Source organism: Canis lupus, chromosome 5, assembly GCF_048164855.1.
Source record: "Canis lupus baileyi chromosome 5, mCanLup2.hap1, whole genome shotgun sequence".
NCBI lineage: Eukaryota > Metazoa > Chordata > Mammalia > Carnivora > Canidae > Canis > Canis lupus.
The window spans coordinates 17,375,428-17,386,544 of record NC_132842.1 but is presented as its reverse complement, the minus strand read 5'-3'; the positions used below and the strand labels follow the sequence as shown (position 1 = coordinate 17,386,544).

At 42.9% G+C, this 11,117-nt stretch overlaps 1 pseudogene; it reads left to right on the top strand.

Moving 5' to 3' along the window:
• The first annotated feature begins 372 nt into the window (after positions 1 to 372).
• LOC140632890 (DNA (cytosine-5)-methyltransferase 3A pseudogene) lies at positions 373 to 3,116 on the top strand (annotated as a pseudogene).
• Positions 3,117 to 11,117: the final 8,001 nt, after the last annotated feature.

Here is an 11,117-nt window from a genome sequence, read left to right as displayed (position 1 = left end):
CCCCTGTCTCATGTAGCTGTCTACCGCTAATCCTTCATCCTCTGACCCTTCCTCACTCCAGCCCTATGCAACCACTAATCTACTTTCTGTTTCTATTTACCTGTTTTGGACAATTCATGTAAATGGAATCATATGGTGGGTAGATTTGTTTGCCATCGGCTCCTGTCACTTAGCTTAATCCACATGATAATATGTAGCAATACTTCATACCTTTCTATGGCCCAGTAGTATTTATGGATATACCAGCTTTGTTAACCTCTTTATCCAGCTTTGGACATTTGGGTCATTTCTACCTATTGCCTATGATGAATAATGCTGCTAAGAATCTTCACATAGAGGGGCTGCACGTGGCCTTATGGGCTGAGAAGAAAAGCCAAGGTGATCGCAGTAATGAATGCTGTGGAAGAAAACCAGGGGTCTGGCGAGTCTCAGAAGGTGGAGGAGGCCAGTCCTCCTGCAATGCAGCAGCCCACCAACCCTGCATCCCCCACTGTGGCCACCACACCTGAGCCCGTGGGGGCAGATGCTGGGGACAAGAACACCACCAAATCAGCCAACGATGAGCTGGCCTACGAGGACGGCCGGGGCTTTGGCACTGGGGAGCTGGTGTGGGGGAAACTTCGGGGCTTCTCCTGGTGGCCAGGCCGCATTGTGTCTTGGTGGATGACAGGCCGGAGCTGAGGAGCTGAAGGCACCCGCTGGGTCATGTGGTTTGGAGATGGCAAGTTCTTGATGGTGTGTGTTGAGAAATTGATGCCGCTGAGCTCCTTCTGCAGTGCTTTCCACCAGGCCACATACAACAAGCAGCCCATGTACCGCAAAGCCATCTATGAAGTCCTGCAGGTGGCCTGTAGCCATGCAGGGAAGTTGTTCCCAGCGTGCCACGACCGTGATGAGAGCGACACTGCCAAGTCCGTGGAGGTGCAGAATAAACAGATGATCGAGTGGTCTCTCGGAGGGTTCCAGCCTTCTGGCCCCAAGGGCCTGAAGCCACCCGAAGAAGAGAAGAACCCCTACAAAGAAGTTTACACAGACATGTGGGTCGAACCTGAGGCAGCTGCCTATGCACCACCCCCACCAGCCAAAAAGCCCCGAAAGAGTACGACTGAGAAGCCTAAGATCATTGATGAACGCACAAGAGAGCAGCTGGTGTACGACGTGCGGCAGAAGTGCCAGAACATCGAGGACATTTGCATCTCTTGTGGGAGCCTCAACGTTACCCTGGAACACCCTCTCTTTGTTGGAGAAATGTGCCAAAACTGTAAGAATTGCTTCCTGGAGTGTGCATACGTATCACCACAATGATGACAGCTACCAGTCCTACCACACCATTTGCTGTGGGGGGTGGGGCGCAAGGTGCTCATGTGTGGGAACCATAACTGCTGCAGGTGTTTTTGTGTGGAGGGTGTGGATCTCTTATTGGGGCTGGGGGCCACCTGGCAGCCATCAAGGAGGACCCCCGGAACTGCTACATGTGTGGGCACAAGGGCACTTATGGGCTACTGCGGCAGCGGGACGACTGGCTCTCATGGCTCCAGGTGTTCTTCACCAACAGCCACGACCAGGAATTTGACCCTATGAAGGTTTACCTGCCTGTCCCAGCTGAGAAGAGGAAGCCCATCCGGGTGCTGTCTCTATTTGATGGAATTGCTACAGGGCTTCTGGTGCTGAAGGATTTGGGGATTCAGGTGGACTGCTACATCGCCTCCGAGGTATGCAAGGACTCCATCACGGTGGGGAAGATCATGTATGTTGGGGACGTCTGCAGCATCACGCAGAAGCATATCCAGGAGTGGGGCCCGTTGGATCTGGTGATTGGGGGCAGTCCTTGCAATGGTCTCTCCATCATCAATCCTGCCCATAAAGGACTCTACGAGGGCACTGGCCAGCTCTTCTTTGAGTTCTACCACCTGCTGCATGATGCGCGGCCCAAGGAGGGAGATGACCGCCCCTTCTTCCGGCTCTTTGAGAATGTGGTGGCCATGGGCATTAGTGACAAGAGGGACATCTCGCGAATTCTCGAGTCCAACCCTATGATGATTAATGCCAAAGAAGTGTCAGCTGCACACAGGGCCCACTACTTCTGGGGGAACCTTCCTGGTATGAACAGGAGGCCATTGGCATCCACTGTGAATGATAAGCTGGAGCTGCAGGAGTGTCTGGAGCATGGCTGGATAGCCAAGTTCAGCAAAGTGAGGACCATTACTACTAGGTCGAACTCCATAAAGCAGGGCAAAGACCAGCATGTCCCCGTCTTCATGAATGAGAAAGAGGACATCTTATGGTGCACTAAAATGGAAAGGGTGTTTGGCTTCCCTGTCCACTATACTGATGTCTCCAACATGAGCCACTTGGCGATGCAGAGACTGCTGGGCCGGTCGTGGAGCGTGCCGGTCATCCACCACCTCTTCGCTCTGCTGAAGGAATATTTTGTTTGTGTGTAAGGGACATGAGGGCAGACTGAGGTAGTGACACAAAGTTAAACAAGGAAACACAAAACACAACAAAACACTGACAACATGAAGATGGAGAGAAGTATCCGCACGCAGAAGAGAAAAAGGAAATTTAAAACAAAACCAGAGGCGGAAGTACCAGAGGGCTTTGCCTTGCACAAAGGGTTGCACATCATCTCCTGATTTTTCAATGTTAATCTTCAGTCCTTTTTAAAAACAAAACCAAGGTCCCTCCTGTCTCCCCCTCCCCTTTTTGTAGGTCAAACCTTTTGTTTTCTACTCTTTTCAGAGGGGTTTTCTGTTTGGATTTTTGTTTCTTGCTGTGATTGAAACAAAGAGGGTTTATTGCAGCAAAAACCAGTAACAGGACATAGCAACAATACCTTGCAGAGGAAGGACAGGAGGGAAAAAAAAAGGAAATTCTACAGAAATCTATATATTGGAGTTTTTTTCCAGCTATGTATGTTTTGTTGTCTTCTCTAGCCTGATCAGATAGGAGCACAAGCAGGGGGTGGAAAATAGTGATGCTCAGCAGCAGACTTTCCTTCCAGCTGCTGAGCTCTCTTGCCAGCACCATTCCTGGTCATGCAGAACAGAGCCCAATGAGCAGCAGGGAGACAGATCACACAAGACCCTTTTATGCAGTATTTCAGGTGCTTACCACACAGGAAACCTTGAAGAAGATCCATTTCTATAAGCCGCTGTTACCTCTTCCAGTTTGTATGTGTGTGTATATATATATATATATATATATATATGACAGATATGAGATATATATAAAAGGTACTGTTAATTACTGTACAACCTGACTTCATAATGGTGCTTTAAAACAGCGAGGTGAGTAAAAACATCAGCTTCCACGTTGCCTTATGTGCAAAGGGTTTTAACGTTGGATGAAGGGAGGCAGCTTGAAGGTGAATCGTTGCCATTCATGGCGGGCTTTCCCTCTAGTGTTTAACAAGGTGAAGGAGGAGAATTCGGGACCACGTACTCCTGCTTCTCCCTGCCAAAAACGGGTATGAGGTGAGATGGGGTGGGTCGGACCGTAGAGGGTTGAGAGTGGGATTCATCCAGGCTCACGCAATAACCTTTCGACTTTTTTTTCCAAAAAAAAGGAGACTCCCTCGGCAAGATGGCAGTTAAAAGGGGTCTTCATTCCCAGTTTCTCACATTAGCCAATTCAAGGGCTCCTTGTGGTGGGATCAGAAATTATCCAGAGTGTGGGAAAGTGACCGTTAAAAACCCCACCTGGAGAAAAAACAACAACAACATACAAAATGAAAAAAAAAAGAGAATCTTCACATACAGGTATTTATGTGGACATATTTTCATTTCTGGGGGCTATGTATGTAGGAGCGGAATTGCTGGGTTAAGTGCTAAGTCTGTGTTTAACACTTAGAAGAATCAGCAGTTTCCCAAGGTGGCTCCACTGTTTTGTATTCTCACCAGCAGTGTGTGAGGCTTCTGATTTCTGTATGCTTGTCAACCCTATTTTTTAAAAAAAGATTTTATTTATTTGAGAGAGAGAGCAAGAGAGCGAGCAGGGAGGTGGGCAGTGGTGAGGGAGAGGGGCAGAGAGGAAATCTCAAGCTGACTCCTTGTGAACACAGACCCTGATTTGGGGCTCAATCTCACACGACCCTGGTATCATGACTTGAGTCAAAATCAAGAGTCGGCTGTTTAACCAACTGAGCCGCTGAAGTGCCCCACCAACACTTGTTTTAGCTAACACTTGCTTTTGACTTTTTTGTTCTCACCTTTCTAGAAGAAGGTGGGACATGATACCTCCTTGTTGCTGTGGTTTACGTTTCCTTGATGACTGATGAAGTTCATTATCTTTTTGTGTGTTTATTGGCTATTTTTGTATCATCTTTGCAGAAACGTCTTTTTGGATTCTTTGGACAGTTTTCTCTCATTAGATACCTTTGAAATAGTAGACTTCTTTTTAGAATAGTCTTAGATTTACAGAAGTGTCTTTTCCATTTTTTGCCTATTTTTAAGGGAGTTGTGTTTTTCCCTTACCATTGAGTTTTAACAGTTGTCTTTTGTGGATACGTGTCGTTTATTAGATACGTGTTCTGCAAATATTTTTTTCCATTCTGTGGCTTGTTTCTTCATTCTCTGAACGGTTTCTTTCACAGAACAGAAGTTTTTAATTTTAATAATGTCCAACCTTGCAATTTCTCTTTCAGACGTTGGGCTTTTGGAGTTGCATGGAAAAACTCCTTGCCATGCTCAAAGTCACCCAGGAATTGTGCAGATTTGTCTTTATATTTAGTTCTGTGATCTAATTTGAGTTCATTTTTGTGAACAGGGATAAGTTCTATGCCTAGATTCAAAGATTTTCTGCATGTGAATATCCAGTTGTCTAGCATCAGTATTTGAAAAGACTGGCCTTTCTTCACTGAATCGTCTTTGCTCCTCTGCCAAAGACCAGTTGATTGTATTCGTGTGGGTTTTATTATGAGCTCTGTTATGTTCTACAGATCTGTTTTTCTGTTCTTTTTTTTTTTTTTTGTAAATTTTTATTTATTTATGATAGTCACACACACGCAGAGAGAGAGAGAGGCAGAGACACAGGCAGAGGGAGAAGCAGGCTCCATGCACCGGGAGCCCGACGTGGGATTCGATCCCGGGTCTCCAGGATCGCGCCCTGGGCCAAAGGCAGGCGCTAAACTGCTGCACCACCCAGGGATCCTTGTTTTTCTGTTCTTTGACCAATACTGCTGTGTCTTTATTACTGAAGCTTTATAGGAAATCTTGAAATTGGTTGGTGTCAGTCCTTTGACTTTGTATTTCTCAATATTGTGTCAGCTGTTCTGTTTTTTTTTTTTTTTTTTGCCTATTCATGTAAAATTGAGAATGAGTTTGTCATATATATGTGATAACTTGCTAGGATTTGGGTTGGGGTTGTGTTGTATATATAAACCAAGTTGGGAAGAATTGACATCTTGATCATATTATGTATTCTTGTCCGTAAACATGGAATTTATTTATGGAGATCATCTTTGATTTCTTTCAAATGAGTTTTTAAAAATATTTATTTATTCATGAGAGACACAGAGAGCACAGAGAGAGAGAGAGAGAGTGGCGGAGACACAGGCAGAGAGAGAAGCAGGGAGCCCGACGTGGGACTTGATCCTGGGTCTCGAGGATCAGATCCTGGGCTGAAGGCGGCGCTAAACCGCTGAGCCACCAGGGCTCCTCATCAGCTGAGTTTTATACGAATTGAGATTCTGTACACTTTTTGTTAGATTGGGCACTAATGTAAATGGTATTTTGTTTTGAATTTCAAATTCCCATTGTTCATTGGCAGTGTGAACAATGCTATCTTGGGCAGACCCACCATGCTGATGGCTCTCTGTGGCCTGAAGCCTTCTGGAGCACAGGTCCCTCTCATATTCTTTCTTTTTGTCTGGTCACACCCTTAAGTACACCCATGAATGTCCTTCATCTGCTTTAGAGATAGGATTATGATTTTCAAGCGTTTCCTCCTGGGTGGGCTTCCAGCAGTTACCCGCCAGCTTTTTGGGCCCCAAAACAGGTCTCACTGGAGGTGGGGTTGTGGAGATCTACTAATTTTTCAGCCTCCCAAGACACACTTCTGTCCATAAGTCCCCTTAAGAAGCCATTTCTCATCAAGGTGGACTTGTCAGCCTTTTTCTTCTCTCTTTCATAGAACACAGGTATATAGGAAAGTAATTGATATTTGTACATGAAGTTTGCATCCTGAATCATTGCTATAATCACTTACTAGTTCCCAGAGTTTTTTTCGTTGTTTCTTTAGGATTTTCTACATACATAGTCATGTTGTCTCTGAACAAAGGCAGTTTTACCTTTTCCTTCCCCATATGTAAATCTTTTCTTTTCTTTTCCCTTCCTAGAGGATTAGCTAGGACTTCTTCTTAAGTACTGAATCTTTACTAGTGGTAAGAGGGGAATATCCTTGCCTTGTTACTGATCTTAGAGGGAAAGAATGTAGTTTTTCACCATTAAGTAGGTTTGCTCTAGGTATTTTATACATGTTGTTTATCAAGTTGAGGAAGTCCCCTCTATTCCCAGTTTGGTGGTAACTTTTATCATGAATACGTGTTGGATTTTTCTTAATAATTGTTTGGCATCTGTTGATAGGATCAAATAGATATTTTTTATCTTGTTGGAGTGATGGTTTACACTAATACTTCTGCATATTATACAGCCTGTGAATTCCTGGAAAAAAAAAACATTGGTTTTGATATAGCATCCATATTATATGTTGTTGAATTTGATTTGAAATTTTTCAAATTTTTTGAAGAGTTTTTCATCTCTGTTCATAAGAGATATAGTAGTCTATATCTCTATAGACTATATAGTAGTCTATATCTCTATAGAAAAGTATAGACTACTATAGTTTTCCTTCTTCTGCTGTCTTTATCTGGTTTTGATAGTAGGATAAGGCTGGACTTATAGAATGAGTTGGAAGTACAGCCTCTGTTTTATTTTCTCTGAAAGAGTTTGAGAATTGGTATAATGTCTTCTTCTTATTTTTGCCAGTGAAGCCGTCAGGGCTCAGTGCTTGCTGTTGAGGAAGGTTACTAATTATTGATTTAATTTCTCTTTTAGGTATAGGCCTATTTAGATCACCTATTTCTCTTTGTGTAGGAGTTTTTGTTACTTGTGTCTTTTACGGAATTGGTGCGTGTCATGTAAATCCTCAAATTTGAGGGCATAGGATTATTGTTACCTTTAATTTTTAATCTCCATGGGAGCCATAGCGACGACTCTTCTTTCATTTCTGATATTAGTAATTTGTCTCTTTTCTCATTTTTTCTTGGCTAGCCTGGCTGTAGGTTTACCAATTTTATGAATCATCTTAAAGAACCAGCTTTTGACTTTGTTGTTTTTTTCCCAATTGTTTTCCTCTCTCTCCCCTCCCTCCCTCCCTCCTTCCCTCCCTCCCTCCCTCCCTTCCTTCCCTTTCCTTCCTTTCCTTCCTTCCCTCTTGATTTTATGTATTTATTCATGAGAGACAGAGAGAGTGAGAGGCAGAGACATAGGCAGAGAGAGAAGCAGGCTCCATGCAGGGAGCTGGATGTGGGACTGGATCCCAGGAATCCAGGATCATGCACCCAACCACTGAGCCATCTGGGCGTCTTCTTTCCTTTCCTTTCCTTTCCTTTCCTTTCCTTTCCTTTCCTTTTTCCTTTTTCCTTTTTCCTTTTTCCTTTTTCCTTTTTCCTTTTTCCTTTTTCCTTTTTCCTTTTTCCTTTTTCCTTTCCTTTCCTCTGAGAAAGAGAGAGAGAATGAGCAGAGGAGAAGGAGAGGAAGAGAGAGAGAGAGAGAATCTCAAGCAGACTCACCTGCTGAGTATAGAGCCTGACTCAGGGCTCAATCTTATGACCCTGAGATTATGACCTGAGCCAAATCCAAGATTCAGATGCTTATCCGATTGAGCCACCTAGCCATGTTTGCCTGTTTCAATTCCACAGATTTCTATTTTATTCTTCCTTTTCTTCTCCTGGCTCTTCTTGTTCTTGTTTCCTAAGGTAGAAGCTTAAGTTACTGATTTTAGTGTTCTCTTCTCTCTCTCTCTTTAACATATGCCTTCAATGCTGAAATCTTCCTCTAACCACTCCTTTGCAGCCTTCCACAAATTTGCATAAGTTGTATTTCCATTTAGTTCAGAATAGTTAAAAATTTCTCTCAGTGCTTCAACTTTAACTCATTTATTTAATTTCCAAATGTATGGAGATTCTCCTGCTGTATTTCTCTTACTTAACTCCATGTAGTCTAAGCTAATGTTGTGTGATTTCCATTCTTTAAATAGTTACAGTGTGTTTTATGGCCAGGATGTGGTCTGTCTGGTTCTGCGTGAGTTTGTGAAGACTGTGTAGTGCTGTGTTAGATGAAGTGTTAGACTAGTTGGTGCTGTTGTGTTCAACTGTATCCGCACTGATGTTCTGCCTAGTGGGTCTGTCAATTATTGTGTAGAAGGCTATACAAGTTTCTAAAGGTACTAGTGTGTTTATCCATGACTCCTTGGATGTTATCAGTTCTGCCTCATGTATTTTGACCCTCTCTTGTTAGGCACATACATACACAGTAAGGAGTGTTCTGTGTTCTCAGAGAATTGATCCCTTTTTCACTGTGTAATACCTTCTTTTATCCCTGAGAATTTTCCTCATTCTGCCATCTGCCTTGTCTGAAATTGATATGGGTTCTTCAGCTTTCTTTTGGGTGGTGTAGGCCTGGTTTCTTTCCCCCTTCCTTTACTTCTCTTCTACCTGTGTACTTCTATTTAAAGTAGGTATCTTGTAGACGGCATATAGTTGGATCTTTTTATCTGCTCTTGCAGTCTCTGGTTTGATTGCTTGCTTGCTTGATTTAATTTATTTAGTCACCAAAGACATAGAAGGAGAGGCAGAGACCTAGGCAGAGGGGAACCAGGCTCCCCACTGAGCAGGGGGCCTTATGTGGGACTGGATCCCAGGACCCCAGTATTAACGACCTGAGCGGAAGGCAGATGTTCAATCACTGAGCCATCCAGGCACCTCCAGTCTCTTGTTTTAATTGGCATATTTAGACCATCCACATTTTAGGTAATTGTTGCTGTAGTTGGGTTAATATTCACCATGTTTGCAACTGATTTTCACTCATTACAGTTGTTCTTTTTTATATTTTTATCACCCTCTCTTTGTCTTCCGTCTCTGCTTTTAGTTTAACATTTTATGGGATTCCATTCTTTCTTAGCATATTCATATACTTTTTTTTTTTTTTTTGGTGTTCAATTTACTAACATACAGAATAACACCCAGTGCCCGTCACCCATTCACTCCCACCCCCCACCCTCCTCCCCTTCTACCACCCCTAGTTCGTTTCCCAGAGTTAGCAGTCTTTACGTTCTGTCTCCCTTTCTGATATTTCCCACACATTTCTTCTCCCTTCCCTTATTTTCCCTTTCACTATTATTTATATTCCCCAAATGAATGAGAACATATAATGTTTGTCCTTCTCCGACTGACTTACTTCACTCAGCATAATACCCTCCAGTTCCAACCACGTTGAAGCAAATGGTGGGTATTTGTCATTTCTAATAGCTGAGTAATATTCCATTGTATACATAAACCACATCTTCTTTATCCATTCATCTTTCGTTGGACACCGAGGCTCCTTCCACAGTTTGGCTATCGTGGCCATTGCTGCTAGAAACATCGGGGTGCAGGTGCCCCGGCGTTTCATTGCATTTGTATCTTTGGGGTAAATCCCCAACAGTGCAATTGCTGGGTCGTAGGGCAGGTCTATTTTTAACTGTTTGAGGAACCTCCACACAGTTTTCCAGAGTGGCTGCACCAGTTCACATTCCCACCAACAGTGCAAGAGGGTTCCCTTTTCTCCGCATCCTCTCCAACATTTGTGATTTCCTGCCTTGTTAATTTTCCCCATTCTCACTGGCGTGAGGTGGTATCTCATTGTAGTTTTGATTTGTATTTCCCTGATGGCAAGTGATGCAGAGCATTTTCTCATATGAATGTTGGCCATGTCTATGTCTTCCTCTGTGAGATTTCTGTTCATGTCTTTTGCCCATTTCATGATTGGATTGTTTGTTTCTTTGGTGTTGAGTTTAATAAGTTCTTTATAGATCTTGGAAACTAGCCCTTTATCTGATATGTCATTTGCAAATATCTTCTCCCATTCTGTAGGTTGTCTTTGAGTTTTGTTGACTGTATCCTTTGCTGTGCAAAAGCTTCTTATCTTGATGAAGTCCCAATAGTTCATTTTTGCTTTTGTTTCTTTTGCCTTCGTGGATGTATCTTGCAAGAAGTTACTATGACCGAGTTCAAAAAGGGTGTTGCCTGTGTTCTTCTCTAGGATTTTGATGGAATCTTGTCTCACATTTAGATCTTTCATCCATTTTGAGTTTATCTTTGTGTATGGTGCAAGAGAGTGGTCTAGTTTCATTCTTCTGCATGTGGATGTCCAATTTTCCCAGCACCATTTATTGAAGAGACTGTCTTTCTTCCAATGGATAGTCTTTCCTCCTTTATCGAATATTAGTTGCCCATAAAGTTCAGGGTCCACTTCTGGATTCTCTATTTTGTTCCATTGATCTATGTGTCTGTTTTTGTGCCAGTACCACACTGTCTTGATGACCACAGCTTTGTAGTACAGCCTGAAATCTGGCATTGTGATGCCCCCAGATATGGTTTTCTTTTTTAAAATTCCCCTGGCTATTCGGGGTCTTTTCTGATTCCACACAAATCTTAAAATAATTTGTTCTAACTCTCTGAAGAAAGTCCATGGTATTTTGATAGGGATTGCATTAAACCTGTATATTGCCCTGGGTAACATTGACATCTTCACAATATTAATTCTGCCAATCCATGAGCATGGAATATTTTTCCATCTCTTTGTGTCTTCCTCAATTTCTTTCAGAAGTGTTCTATAGTTTTGAGGGTATAGATCCTTTACATCTTTGGTGAGGTTTATTCCTAGGTATCTTATACTTTTGGGTGCAATTGTAAATGGGATTGACTCCTTAATTTCTCTTTCTTCAGTCTCATTGTTAGTGTATAGAAATGCCACTGACTTCTGGGCATTGATTTTGTATCCTGCCACGCTACCGAATTGCTGTATGAGTTCTAGCAATCTTGGGGTGGAGACTTTTGGGTTTTCTATGTAGAGTAT